General features: G+C 40.3%; 1 non-coding gene across 1 annotated transcript; it reads right to left on the bottom strand.

The window, feature by feature from the left end:
* Positions 1 to 646: 646 nt before the first annotated feature.
* Positions 647 to 765, bottom strand: LOC145390029 (5S ribosomal RNA). Its single transcript, XR_013895564.1, has one exon. It is a non-coding gene; the product is annotated as a 5S ribosomal RNA (ribosomal RNA).
* Positions 766 to 12,006: the final 11,241 nt, after the last annotated feature.

The following is a 12,006-nucleotide window of genomic DNA, read 5'->3' as shown; positions in this document are numbered from 1 at the left end:
AAAAAAATAGTTATGTTCGAGCAAAAATCTCTCTGAAACAACAATAATTAATGCTATAGTGTCAGCATTTTTCACAGCGCTGTTTTTTATGTACTCTAAGCTGTAATAAGGATAATTATGGTGGATTATTGCTCGTAAAAAAGTTTTCTACCGGATAACGAGTTCACCCTTCCTGAATGGTGTCCTCCGCTGCTGTGTCCTCTCTTCCGCCATCTTCATCACCAGCCACTCTCCCTTTCCCTAAATGCCATCCTGAAGAAGAAAGTTTAAGAAATGTACCTATCGAGTACACGGAGGTCATTATAACATATGCGTTTTTAATCTATACGTTTTGCTCTCCCAATATTCCTACCTATTTCATTTTCACATACATGTCTTTCCTGTTCGCATACACCCTCCACTCATCGACTGACCTTTAAAATCCATTATCTCATTCTTCCTTCCCCCCATCTTCACCTTGCTCTCCCAACCAGCACAAATCTTGGACATCCCTCTACCATCTATCAGCTCTAAAAACACTAATAAAAGATTCATTCATTCATTGCCAGACGCCATGTATCCCACACGGGGTGGCCAACGGCTTAGAGTTAATTGTTCTACAGGGAGGGGCACTAATCCTCCACCAACCCCACTTGACACGTAGGGATGCCAACAGCATCTGGTGTTCCCAGTCGGTCACCCATCCAAGTACTAACCAGACCCAACGTTGCTTAACTTCGCTGATCGGACGGGAAGCGGTGTACTCAACGTGGTATGGCCAAAAGGAGATAACAAGAAAGTAATTAAAACTAAGTCATTAGAGAGAAGTGGTCAGTGACCGCTACACAGCAGGAACATAGGCCTAAAATCTAGTCCAGGAAAGTTACAATATGAAACGAAATTAAACCCCACATTCTCATCCATCAAAGTGAAGGTGGATATACCTGACACGCCATAGGTATCACCACCTCTATTTTTGGTTAGAGTGAACTGGTAAACATACCTTTGGGACAAGTTAACACTCTCATGCTTGTTTGATTCCCTCTCTCCTGAACAGTCATAGAATACACCCATAGTGCCATACAAGTCCTGACCATGGGAAAGGTAATGGTCGTATTAACACTAACAGGTTCCTATGACTCAGTGAAACTTATGACATCATCTGATGTTAACAGAAATGGAATACTAGAACTGTTCCAGCCATGAGAGAGTTAACGTTGGTTGGGGGAAAAAAGGGAAGAGAGATCACACAGAAATAACCCCCTGTAGTCAGTCCTGTCAGTCGAGAGCTCACTTTGGATTTCATTCTGGCTAAAAAAGGTGATTTTATTCACGTGATGAGAGATCCACCGGAATGAAAAGAATATTCTCCCAACCAGGCCACAGATATACCCTTCACTTCCAGGTTAATTTATTACTCGTGCAAGCTTCACGCAAATAGAATACTATATCATTCCTATAACTTAATGTTGGGTAATTAATCAGCGCCCACAAGCACACAAGGTTACCCAGGCCAGTACATTCTGCTTAATCCCTAGTTAATGTTTAGGAATGCAAATTACGAGAAGTTATACTGTACAGTGCGTACATTTAAGTAAGATGAAGGGAGAAGAGGGTCCGAAAGAAAAGCAAAAGCAAAGCGACAATAAATATGACAGAAATATGGAGTGACAATGAAGCAAGAAAAGAAAGAATATAGTAGATAATGAGAGAAGGTTAAAGAAGGAACTGGTGCTCGTAGTCAAGAGACCTTTGATAAGAAAAAGGAAATCAATATCAGGGAAGACTGGATGACATACTTTGTTAGCGGCAACACAACGTGCTGCCAGGGACAAAAGTTTGCCTAAGATTTCGCTACATTTACTTCACACTTAGGTCATATCCGTCACTTATCTTCCTGACTTAGCTGTCATGTCAAGGAGAATCATTTGGAGACAGAGAAACATAGCAAACCTCTCTCATCTTAAGAATATTCTGGCAGAGGAAACTTTAAATGGAAGTGGTAAAAATATTACCAATATTTTTCCCGGGATTACATTTTGGCTGCAGTCAACCAGATTTATTTACATGCCAACTTTCACTACAGTCCATCCATTTGTGTAGGAGTTGAATGAGAGACAGACAGATAGACAGACGGGTAGACATTCCGAATCTCACCTTTTTTCTTTTTTGAAGGGTAGGGGGGAGGAAAAGTGAAATGGAATACTGAAGAAACTGACCATATCCCAGACTTTGGTCAATTCTACCTTTAGCATCTCTTTTATCACCATTATCTCTCTTCTTCACGTTACCCATTCGCCCTCCTATTGGCAGTGTCAGTGATCTTAACTGTTGTTGCTTCCCGCTTCCTTCCCCTCCCCTCCATAACTCCGACTCCAAGAAGTACTTCACACTTAGCTGAGAGGTCTTGAGAGTACAAAGGGAGGAGAAGAAGGAGCCTGGGAGAGAGAGAGAGAGAGAGAGAGAGAGAGAGAGAGAGAGAGAGAGAGAGAGAGATTGGATAGGTAGATATATAAATGATAGGCAGATAGACATAGATACCTGTATATAAATGCTGGAAACTGATAGTCGATGAATAATAAAAAAGTTACATGACAGAACATATCATGCACCTCTACCATATCCGGTTTCAGTTCTAGTGTTTTATTATTTTCGTTAAGAGTTAGAATTTCACTTAGCTCTGGAAGGATTTTCTTCCGGATTAATGTACGAGTATGTAGATGAGAAATCTTGACTGCTGTATTAACTTTCCAGTGTCGTGATCAGGGAGACGTAGCCAGAAGTATCTCCTAAAGTTCATAATCTGATACGTCTAAATGAACAAGAATCTCATCTTCATATGTCCTCCAGATGTTACTAAATGTATTAGCCATTTCTACCGGTTATGAGGAATGCTACTCCGTCGCGATTTCTCATCTTGCCATCCATCCCCCTCGCTGATAATTATAAGTCTGTCACTGAAATTTCCATTTTTTTGATACATATGTTGATATAGACCAATGGAGAAACAAGTAAAAAAGGAGCCCTCAGTGAGTGTAATACCCGCGCCTACCAACTGGACTAACGGCCGAATATTTGCCGTTGGAATATGACCTTCACATTGGACCAGTTGTTCTTCAAATCGAAAAAACTTCTTTCTCATCTGACCCTAAATCATTCCATCAAATTCGGCGATAATAAGACAAAAACTGATTCGACTTTGTTCTGTGACGGTGGCTTTTGACTTTCCCTGTGAGTTGACCTTTGACTGATTGTTCTAAAAATAGAATTCATTTGTTCTTGCCTTTCCCGGAACCCTTCTGCAAAATTTGGTGTAAATCAGATTTTGAAAATATATATATTTTGGCCCCAATATGTGATCTTGATCTTTGACCTACTACTCTCAAAACATTAGCTCATCCCTTTGGCTCATCCTCAGTCCGTCCACTAAGCTTAGTTCAGTTCGGGTCAAAACTGTTTTTAACACTACTGTTCACACAGACACACGGGTCGAAATTTGACCTTGCTATGTGGCCTTGACCTTTGACTGATTGTTCACAAAAATAGAACCCCTTCGTTCTTGTATTATCCTCCATCAATCATCAGGCTTGATCTGTATCGATATAAACTTTCCAAGCACACCTTTCTAAGTCAAACTTGCATCTACTGTAGTCGTGCGACTTTAACTTTTAGCCTGTCGTTCTAACAAGCAATAGGTCAACCTCTTGGCTAACCGTCCTGCCCTCCACCAAGCTTGGTTAGAATTAATGGAATCAAAGATCACACCAAATAAACACACAAATTCAATAATGCTAAGTTATTGCACGTTCACTAATCATCATGGCACTTTGCACAGAGGTATGCCAGTGTAGTGCAGCTGTGTGGAGACCATCCTGGATTCCCTTACGAATATTGGCAACCTTAATTTATTCAGCTTAGGAGAGATATTGGAAGTAGAGGGGTTAGTCACAGCCTTCACTTAATCCATTCAGTGCTAGAGAACTTTTATAAGTTAGTCAAAGTCGTCTGTAAATGACAAGACCTTTGAGTAGAAACTGCATCACCGAAATGAAAGGGTTGCGACGAGCAAGTCAAAGCACCCACCGTCAACCTCCCATGACCAACCTTGGCAGCAGCAATCAAAACTTGTCTCTCCTTAAAACTTAACAACCCCTCTGTATTTCAGGTTTATTGTCCAAACTTCTCGTTGGTGAAATATTTGGGGTCTCATGTTTTCCCTAAGATATTACTGGTCTTGGGGAAACAAAGTTATGCAGACACTATTATTGCACGCTGGCCTCCAAAATTCTACTTTTTAACTTCTCTCCCAGCTTCCCCCTCCCGTCTCTCTCTCTCTCTCTCTCTCTCTCTCTCTGACTTATATCCGTTTTTTGTTTTTAATCCCGTCAGTCCGATTACCCTTGCATGCGCCATCCTCACCCAGTTTTTATGCTACCGCTATCCTTTTTTTCATCCCATCGCCGCTGGCCCTTCATTCAATACATTCCTAATTGCTATGCGGAGGAGGGGGAAGAAGAATTATGAGATAACAATACTGACAAACATCATTTAGGGCTTGTGGCTGATGCAGAATCTAATACAATATACGCAGTTCTATTATTCGTAAAAAGTTTCATGTTACAGTAGTTTTACACGTAGAAAATGGTTGTTGCTCGCAGTTATAATAAAGTACACGCACACGTGTATTGTGACTACAACACCACTAGCTTGTTTTTATTGTGGTGTGTGTGTGTGTGTGTGTGTGTGTGTGTGTGTGTGTGTGTGTGTGTGTGTGTGTGTGTGTGTGTGTTACATAATACACTAACCAAAACTATTTATTTATGAATCCATCACCAAGCTGCTCCTGACTTTATCTGTTGTGCTTATTTTCCTGGGTTGGAACACATTTTTACCTCCTTCACACCTTCACTCCCACTATCGTATTGTTGGAATATCAACTGAAAACAGTGTTCGTGAAAATCAAGCATATTCATCAGCATTTTTTATGATTCTGACCTTTCTTCCCACCTATGGATGGGGTGAAGTATATGTATAAACACAGTTGCTTAGCACGTTGTAACTGACGAATATATTAGTGCTTAGAAGCAATGTTCAGTCACATAGAAAGCACCGTTTGATGGACTATTAATCAACTTACAAAAAAAATCATATAGTATGGTGGTTACTGATGACTGGATGTAACCCCTCAAATGAGAAAAATGTCTCCTAAGCAGAGTAAAATTATGTAATAATTAAAAGCACAAAATGTATGTCCTGACTCTAAGCTGGTAAATCCTACAATAATTTTTTCTCCTGTCTCTTAGTATTCACGTTTTCCTCTCCAGTTTTATCGGTATACATGTTTCCTCTTCAATCTTCCCTCACTTCGTCTTGAATTCACCTCTTTTCTTCACCATTCAGTCCACTTTTTCTTCTTCTTTTCTTTGTCTCCTATTCCTTTATTTGTTGTATCCTATCCGCTTCCTTCCATATTCAATCATATTTTCTTGATTCCCACTCCGTTTCCCTCATCTCGTTCTGTCTCGTCTTATGTCTGCTATTTTTTATCCATGTGTATTTATTTCCTCTTCAACTTTCACTCATCTCAATTCTTCTCCATCTTCTGTCCTACATAATGTTAATGTTCTATCCCACAAATGTAAAGGGTCCAGTGAACAGCATACTATCTGTCCAGCAATACATTTCAACACCTACAGCTAAACCCAAGTCAGAGCAGTTAATTAAACGAAGAAATAGCCATTCATACACGCCCAAAAACTCTTGCCAGCCCAGTATTGACCTGCATAATACGAGTATGTGCCGTGTTAAATGATGAGTTTCTGCTTAACTTTGATGCCGTATAAAGTAGAGCAGTACGTTGTGTTTAGTTTTGTTAGTTTTGTATCAGATCGTTGTTTTTACCTTGCATTAATGTCATATGAAGGTAGTGGTAATATGGATAAAGAAGAAACAAACATCGTCCAAAAGTCTGACCGGCACCAGAATCGAACTCGGGTTTTCCAATGGTGGGCTGGATGGGCTAAGCAATGCATCACCTAGAATGCTATAACCACCACTACAATACTAAACGCTTCCTGCTACCATGAAATGATTTTATGACTGCGAAAGCGGCCAGAAACATTCACAAGGAGAGGGAAAGAAGAGGAGGACTGGTAGGAGTGTGTATGTGCAGATGCTAAGAACGGATTTGGAATGATCTTCATTTTAGAGGTTCATTTTTTATTTTTTAAAATCAGGGAAGGGTGCCCCAGTCTCCTGTAATCCCTTCAGCACGATGGCGACTTCTATAGTTTTTTCTTCCCACCTCCGCACATTATTCGACTTAAAAGAGTAGTGAAGGAGTTAATAAAGGCTACATCTACCACCATCAGTTCAAAAAATCGCCCATAATCTTTTGGGGGCAAAACTAAAAAAAATAAATATTAAGTCCTATTATAGTAGTGTATTGGATAAGAGGGAATGTTTCTTTACCTGTTACGTGTAAACAGTTATTGCAAATACGATCAAATGCAGCAGGTTTTAACTTCAATTTAAAGACGTATTATTTAATTCTTGTTAATACTAGACAGTTTTTATTTCTTTTATCACTGGAGAAATTTTTTGAACATGAGTGATTTGATACAGCATTCACTAATTCCTTTCCTTCAGGAGTAGTCTCTTAAGGTGGATAATTTGTTTGACAGCAGCTGGAACAACGTTAAATTCTGTAACATGTCTCGTTTTTAATGGTAAAGGATTCATATAAGGAGATGCATGAAGAGGAAAAAGAAGAAACAAGAAAGGAAAGTGCAGAAATGATGCAGAGAGGAAGGAGGGCGACCGAGAACGGCAGAAAGGAGAAAGATGAGGAAATGCAGAGACAAAGGAAAGGACCGAAAACCGTAGGAGAATGTACGAGATGAAACAATACAGGGACCAGATGAAGAAGAGAAATGCGGATAATGGAGATCCAAAGAGGGGTACGAGAAACAAGTGGACAGGAAAAGCGGGAGAAAACAGAGGGAAGACGAATGATGCAGAAAGAAAAGGAGGTTGGAAGAGAACGCGAAAGAGGAGGAAAGCAAATACAGGATGATTTGCAAAGCATATTAAGAGGAGAGACGCATGAGTGAAGAAATGAATATGACGAGGGCCACGAGAAAAAAAGAACATGGGAAGACAGATAGTAGGAAATAAATGGATGATGAGAAAAATAATTAGAGGGAACACGAAAGAAGAGGAAGGATGAAATAATACAATGGGAGGAGTTATGAGTGATGGTAAGAAAGTGGTGGAAAGAAAAATGAGATCCTTTATAAAGGGGGGTTGGCACGAAGAAGCTGGATGAGTAGAAAAGAAAAAGTAGTTTAGAAGAAACAGGAGAGAAAATGAAACAAAACGCAGGATGAAATGCAAAATGAACTGAGAAGGAGGGGCCTAAGAAATGGAAAGACAGAAGCGAGAGAAAGAGTGTAACAAAAAGACGGATGAATCAGTGAGAAGACCCGAGATGAAAGAAGAGAAACGATTCAGAAGACGACACGACAAAGGAAGAAGATAAATATAGGATGGAATGCAAAATAAACAGAGAGAGAGAGAGAGAGAGAGAGAGAGAGAGAGAGAGAGAGAGAGAGAGAGAGAGAGGGGGGGGGAGGGATAAAAATGATAATAAAAAATAGAAGGATAATTTGCACTGACTGATTAACTCTACTGAATGAGACTGATAAAATGCAATGGAATTAATCACGACACATGTGGCATTTGGACCCATAACACTTATGTTACACATGCTCCTCCTCCAAGACTCAGGACACCGAATGACATTATTTCTCATCTTACCTTAGTTAGTATCCTTTTCCACTCACTTGTCTTAATATCTCATCATCTCATCCCAAGTCTGATTGCCTTTGCCCTTTAAAGCTAGCCTTTTTCCTGCGTTTGTCAGCATGATTTTTTCCTTTTGAGGGGAGTGAAATGGCTGGGGACAGGGCGACTTGGAGGCAATTTGTTTGTGGCCACCCCAAACGGGATTGAGGCGTCTGGCAATAGATAGATAGATAGATTTTGCCTTTTTCTTATTCTTTAATGGATGGGGAAAAAATCTGAAAGACGACACTTTTTAAATGGTAATAGTAATTCCTGTCTCGTTTAAGCTGCATAGGTATAGCCTTCTACTCTTGAAATTGGTTTTCTGAACTGTATATTGCTAAGTATGTAGTATGAATTGTGCACGTAGTAGGGAAGGCGAGGGATACCACTACTGATCCTGTTGCCTCGAGGGAAAATAGAAGCCTGGCCGTGAGCTATGGGATTTAGGGAAGGAAAATAAGGTACGATGGTGCTTGCATAATTGAACGCTTCAACCCAAGGACGTGCTTTTCCTTTGTTCTTGGTATCTTCAGAAGAATTTATGTAATATGTGGGGAATCCTGACAGTGAAGGGTATAGAAGCAACTCCATTCAGTCTCCTCAAAACTAAATAAAATAATTGCCATGTAGTGGCAGGAATAAAAGGTCTCTCGAGAGCTATATAAAATCGTCATTAGTAGCAAGATCAGCTGCAAAACTAATAAAAAAATCGTTATATGATGCCAAGAGGAATACCATGCCACAGTATTGTAATATAAAAAAAAAATGTTGTGACATTTTTCCTTGCTTAGTTTTGCTACTCCAGACGATTTAGTTCAGCTTAGGAAAGATCTCTCATACTTAGAGAGTTAAAGAAAAGCGTAACCCATCCAGTTCAGAACCTCTCTCCTAAATGGAATGGAATCGTGTAAAAAAACACACACACACACACACACACACACCCAGTTCCCGAAAGTGACGCGAGAGAGCAGAGTCAAAGGAACGGAAGCAAAAGAGAAATACTACGCCACAGTTTATTAGCAAAACGCGAGAGGTATTTCTCCAGACTGAATAAAATCTTTAGACGTCCTCTCACCAGACGATTTTGCGTACCTTAAGGAAGACCTCTTTATATGGAGAGATCGTATGATCCTCCATTAACCCCATCGCAATAACAGGTGCCCTATAAGGTGAATAAAACTGTCTAGTTGCAGCAGGAATAGATTAATACCCGTACATGCATAAATACATACATACAAACTCAACGATACCGTATCATTGTAATACAGGAAAATGTCAGATGTGTGATACGAGTTGTCTTAATTCATATGTGTAAAAATCATAAGTTAGCTATTTCATTGTTTTAAAATGTTAGATTTCCTGGATATAAATACCTCCGTGTTTTGTAATGGCTTGTGAGTATGAAAAGTACTCTACCACTTAAGGTTAATTAAACGTGAATATAGCGCTTCACTTCTGCCTAATTTTCTGGCAGCGTTTTTGTCAGGCAATCTGGAGATTAGCGGTTCAGTACAGTTCCAGGCGCTTGCTTGCTTCCGCGAGTGTGTGTGTGTGTGTGTGTGTGTGTGTGTGTGTGTGTGTGTGTGTGTGTGGAGGGGGGAGAGGCTTACTTTTTCAGAGAGAGAGGGGGGGGAGAGAGAGGTTAATGTAGCCCAAGGGATCCTGTGTGTGTGTGTGTGCGTGTGTGCGTGTGTGTGTGTGTGTGTGGAGGGGGGAGGGGCTTACTTTTTCACAGAGAGAGGGGGGGGGAGAGAGGTTAATGTAGCCCAAGGGATCCTGTGTGTGTGTGTGTGTGTGTGTGTGTGGAGGGGGGAGGGGCTTACTTTTTCAGAGAGAGAGAGAGAGGGGAGTGGGGGAGAGAGAGGTTAATGTAGCCCAAGGGATCCTGTGTGTGTGTGTGGGAGTGAAGTGTATCACAGACAAGTCGCATGATTCAATAGACGTTCAAGAAGCTTAGTGTTTAGGAATCTTACTCACAACCCCTCCTAAGCCTAATTCATGTTTAAAATAGTTTATGTAAACGAACATTTGACTGCTGAAAACTGAACAACGCAGATAGTTAACGGGAGATCAACTCAGTATACTTTATTCTTGATCTGGGGTTTAATAATTGAGAGGTTCACATTCACTGCACATTTGTTTTATCAGACCACACTTCAGATACGAGAATATGAATGAGTTTTTCTCTCGGAAATGACGGTGATAAAATATTATACATGCTACATAGAATCAGCTAGAAAACACTCAGGGAGCGCATACCTCCGCCGATGTCCGATACGGAGCCGACGCCAAATTTAATTAATTCTTTCTTGGTCCATGGCCCACCCTTCCACAAAAATTCATTGAAATTCATTGAGAACATATATTGTACGGGATACATGGGATCCGGATCCGCCCCCAAATGTAATCAAATCTCTCTTGGCTCAGGGCCCACCCTTCCACACAATTTCATGGAAATTAACTGAGAACTTTTGGAAATATCGTGTGGACAAAGAAACAAATAAACATACAAACATAGGTGAATACAGAACCTCCTACAACTTCGTTGGTGGAAGTAACTAATGGATTTGGCTTCTGTAAATGAGATTAATATATTCACTGATTGCTTACGTCGTTTTTTACTATGACCACATTTCGAACACATACGTGTGATCATTCGAAATTGTCCATGGTATTCCCACTGTCAGGAACTATTGTAATAGAGTTAATGACTGTATATATCAAAGCATTCTAGTCGAAACAAAGGATACTTTTTTTCAGTAATAATATGTCATGTACATTTTATATTGCTGTCATTTTCAAGCGATTTCTACCACAGGTTTGTTCAAAGTAATGATAGTCTCTTACAGTTTTGAAGAATTTGTATCTTTCATATCCTCTCTAGACGTGAGGTGTGCGCAGGCTTCTTTTGTGTGACCTTTTGCGTGTTGCCAGAAAACGTCATGACCCGCCTCTCCTCCTGTCTGGAATTTAAGATATTTTTCCACTTTTCTCTTCAAGGATTTTCTTCGTTCTGAGGCGACCCCTCAAGAGCGGAGAAACAGATATTGGAATCCTTTGAGGCTCTTCCGTCTTGAGTTTCTTATCTGTCTTTACGGGGTATTTCTCTCCTTCTTTTCAGTCAGTATTTTGTTGTTACACAATAAGAACTTCCTTCTCTGTGCCTGCACCCCGTTGACACTTAGCGCCTCTTGCCCTGCCAGCTTTCCTATCCTCCCACCCATAACAACTGTCATTCTTCAGTTGTACAGTGATCTCAAAAGTTTCCGGAACAGCCAGAGCTAAAAGTTCCCCTAATAGTCAACTGTTTCCACAGCTCACTTAGGGCATGTCTGTCGTTTGCGTTCAGATTAAAAGAATCGTCTGTGGTCCGACAGACATACCAAGCACCTCCGTCCTAGAAATAATAGGCCCAGATATCCTGGCTTCACTCTCTGAGTCAAACCATTGGCACATTTTAAAATTTCTGTTACCAGAGGAAATTCATATACACCTCTGCACCTACCAGATAAACTCAGGCCTTATACCATTAAGATCAAAATGTACGCAGGTAAATGCAGAGAATATTGCACAACATTTCTGGCTGGAGGCGGTGCAGCTGTCGAAGAGTTGTAAGAGAAATTTGCTGTACAATACTAAATATCTAAAACGGCACACCGATAGCGATCCTGCAAATACTAACAGACGAGAGGTATGCGAGGGGTAAACACAGATTATATCCAACAAGTAATGGTGAATAATATGGAGAAGATGCAGTAGGATTAAAGGAAAAAGACAATAATAAGCATGGAAATAAAAAATGATAAGTTAGCTAGAATAATGAAGACCTTGAAATGTCTTGATGAAATTAGGAATACAAAATAAAGAGAATCAGTAAATCTAACTGCCTACGTGCAGCGTGGCCACGCAAGCAAACAGGATTTTTATTTTCAGCACTCCAGTCAGTTACTTTGACCAGATCGTAAAATTGTTTTCAGAACTTGGTGAATGGGGTGCAAAGAGGAGGGGCAAATACTGCATGTCACGTTCCAGCTAAAACGGGAACTGAATATGCTGATTTGGGGGCCTTGTTCTCGTAAACGTTATTTATTTATTTATTTATGTTTGCCGGACTTTCCTGATTTTATTAAGCTCGGAGTAGACTTCTACAACAGGAGGAGCTCTGAGTAGATTTCTGCA

Source organism: Coenobita brevimanus, unplaced genomic scaffold, assembly GCF_032717465.1.
Source record: "Coenobita brevimanus isolate Jiangsu-jjx unplaced genomic scaffold, ASM3271746v2 jjx.HiC_scaffold_2749, whole genome shotgun sequence".
In the NCBI taxonomy this organism is placed as follows: Eukaryota; Metazoa; Arthropoda; class Malacostraca; order Decapoda; family Coenobitidae; genus Coenobita; species Coenobita brevimanus.
The sequence above is the reverse complement of the archived record's forward strand: the minus strand, read 5'-3'. Positions and strand labels throughout refer to the sequence as shown.